Here is a 3,386-nt window from a genome sequence, read left to right as displayed (position 1 = left end):
AAGTGTCATGTATCTGATTTGCTCAAACAATTCCCAAGACTTTGGTTATGGATTATGACGCTACCAGCAAGGGAGTAGATACCTGCAGAAATCAAAATTCTTCTTGCTCTTTTTTTTCCTGAAAAATAGTTTGCATACATTGGCTAATGTACACATGAAGTTTCTCTCACCACATGAAGAAGTATCCCAAATTCTAAACCAGTTTAGTTGGGAGACTCTCCTGAATATAAAGCATCATTTGTCTTAAACAATATATACTGGTTTTGTGAGGCAGACTCCACTTCCAGAAAGGGCTATGTGACGAGCTATGTGTCCCCCCACTTCTTTTTTTTCATTTTGTTTTTTTTTCCTTCTTCATTCTATTTGGAAGTTGCCCTAAGAGAAGTTACAGAAATGTATTCTCAGCTAACTTCTGTTTGGCTTACTTTTCTGTCGGTCAGGAACAAGCCCAGTGTAATCTGTGCCCCCATGTATTTGATGGAGCGGGACAACAAGATTTCCCTTGATTCCCACTCAAGTAATATGGCTTCTAGAAATAAAGGCACTTGCTCCTGCCCACCTTAAAGTTGCTGGGAGCCTAACAGAATCACAGAATCACTACAGTTGGAAAAGACCTGTAAGATCATCAAGTCCAACCATCAACCAACACCACCATGCCCACTAAACCATGTCCCACAGTGCCACGTCACAGAATCACAGAATCACAGAATCACTAAGGTTGGAAAAGACCTGTAAGATCATCAAGTCCAACCATCAACCAAAAAAACACCACCATGCCCATTAAACCATGTCCCACAATGCCATGTCCACACGTTCCTTGAACACCTCCAGGGATGGTGACTCCACCACTTCCCTTGGCAGCTTATTCCAGTGTCTCACCACTCTCTCAGTAAAGAAATTTTTCCTGTTATCCAGCTTGAACCTCCCCTGGTGCAACTTGAGGCCATTTCCTCTTGTCCTGTTGCTAGTCACTTGGGAGAAGAGAGCAACACCCACCTCTCTGCAACCCCCTTTCAGGTAGTTGTAGAGAGCGATGAGGTCTCCCCTCAGCCTCCTCTTCTCCAGACTGAACAACCCCAGTTCCCTCAGTCATAAGACTTGTGCTCCAGATGCCTCACCAGCTTCATTGCCGTTCTCTGGACACGCTCCAGCACCTCAATGTCCTTCTTGTAGTGAGGGGCCCAAAACTGAACACAGTATCCGAGGTGCAGCCTCACCAGCGCCGAGTACAGGGGCACGATCACCTCCCTGCTCCTGCTGGCCACACCATTTCTGACACAGGCCAGGATGCCGTTGGCCTTCTTGGCCACCTGGGCACACTGCTGGCTCATATTCAGCCGGCTGTCAATCAACACCCCCAGGTCCTTTTCTGTGGGGGAGCTTTCCAGCCACTCGTCCCCAAGCCTGTAGCGTTGCATGGGGTTGTTATGACCCAAGTGCAGGACCTGGCACTTGGCCTTGTTGAACCTCATCCAATTGGCCTGGGCCCATGGATCCAGCCTGTCCAGATCCCTCTGCAGAGCCTTCCGACCCTCAAGCAGATCAACACTCCCACCCAACTTGGTGTCATCTGCAAACTTGCTGAGGGAGCACTCAATCCCCTCATCCAGATCATCGATAAAGATATTAAAGAAGACCGGCCCCAAAACTGAGCCCTGGGGGACTCCGCTTGTGACCGGCCGCCAACTGGATTTCGCTCCATTCACCACAACTCTCTGGGCTCGGCCATCCAGCCAGGTTTTTACCCAGTGAAGAGTGCACCTGTCTAAGCCACGAGTTGCCAGCTTCTCCAGGAGAATCCTGTGGGAGACAGTGTCGAAAGCTTTACTAAAGGTTCTCAGGGAGGCTGAAGCCACCATTCCTTGGTCATAGTAGAGAAACTGGAGAGTCATAAGCCACGAACATCATTCCCTCCTTTCACCAACAAACCAAATTCATGTTATACTCAAAAGCATTTGACATAAAATCTGTACACAAGTAGTCTGTTGAACTCTTTGCTAAAGGATGTCATGGATGCAAAAAACATACCTAGATTCAGGTGGACATGTATCTTATAGATAGACCCCTGAGAGTTTTTGGATAGACACATACAGCTTCGGAAATCTCCTCAGCTGCAAAGAGTGAGAATCTAGGAGAATGCTTGGGAGAAGTATTGGATATGTTTGTTCTGCTCATACTCTCCCCTGGGCATCCATGCATGGGCACCTTGGAGGCAGAGAACTGTGACAGATGGCTCCTTGGCTTAAACCAGTATGGCCATTCATGTGTTCTTACATACCTGGGTAATATTTTATTCATTACAGTCATATACCTGCATAGTTTGCATTTTCTTAATGTGTATAGCATTGTACAGACATTTGGGAGAAGAGATGAAAAATACGCTGCTTAAGACAGGTAGTGAGTTTTGTCCCCTTCAAATTTCCTGGCACTTAGGATTGCCCAGTAAGCAAGTCAGTGGCTTCCTCTCTCTGCCTTGTCTCTGTCTCTACAGCATACTCCATTTCACTCTGTACGTTGGAACCTATTGCTGCAAAATCAGGGCCATGAAGTTTCGAGCATTTGAGAGGGGCTGAGCTACAATTGCCAATAACAAATAAAACCTAAATTATTTGTATCTGTAAGAAGAAAGAATTGGCCAAACGCTTAAAATACTTAAAACATACCACTGGAATGAAATATCCCATGCAGCCCCTCTGTTGCACAGACAAGAGGAAAAATCATATTGTATTACAGCAAGACAAATGCAGTAACAAAGACAAAAAATTAGACATATAGGCACAAGTCATCATTACAAGACCTCCCAGAGACAAGTGGGTCAGCTTTCTGTCAGGGCTAGAATTTGATGCAAGTATGGTGAAGAACGGCACCTTCCAAGCTAAAGGCTGCAGCCAGCCGAGCACCAGTCCTGGGGAATGAGTTCCGGAAGCCTCACATCTGATACCCTGTGGGATTAGGTTTCAGTCTCATGGAATCCTAAATGCAGCACACGTGCAGACAGTACAAAGCCATTTAGCTTTGCACTGCCTTGGACTCCAGCTCTTGGGCTGCTAGAAACCTCCTCATGACAGCTATAGGAAGAAAAGCACAGAATTGCTTTTGTTTCACTGAGATTTATTTATTTTTAGTTGTCAGCAGGTAATAGATGAGAAAAAAAAAAGTCATTTTATGATTTCTTCTGAAAAAAAGTGATTTCTAAGCAATGTAGAAGAATACGAAGTGAACTCCAACCTCTCTTCACACCAGCCTAAGGAATCCCTCAAGTCTGGTACAATGGGGCAGTACTAGCTATAGCTGAGAGGGTTTTTGAGTAACTAGAGGGAACAGAGTTCTGCTGTGGAGATTCCCTCAGGAATGAGGACCAGCATCATGACCAACTTCTGGGAAGC

Source organism: Gavia stellata, chromosome 4 (assembly GCF_030936135.1).
Source record: "Gavia stellata isolate bGavSte3 chromosome 4, bGavSte3.hap2, whole genome shotgun sequence".
Taxonomy (NCBI): Eukaryota; Metazoa; Chordata; class Aves; order Gaviiformes; family Gaviidae; genus Gavia; species Gavia stellata.
This window is presented reverse-complemented; position numbering follows the sequence as displayed.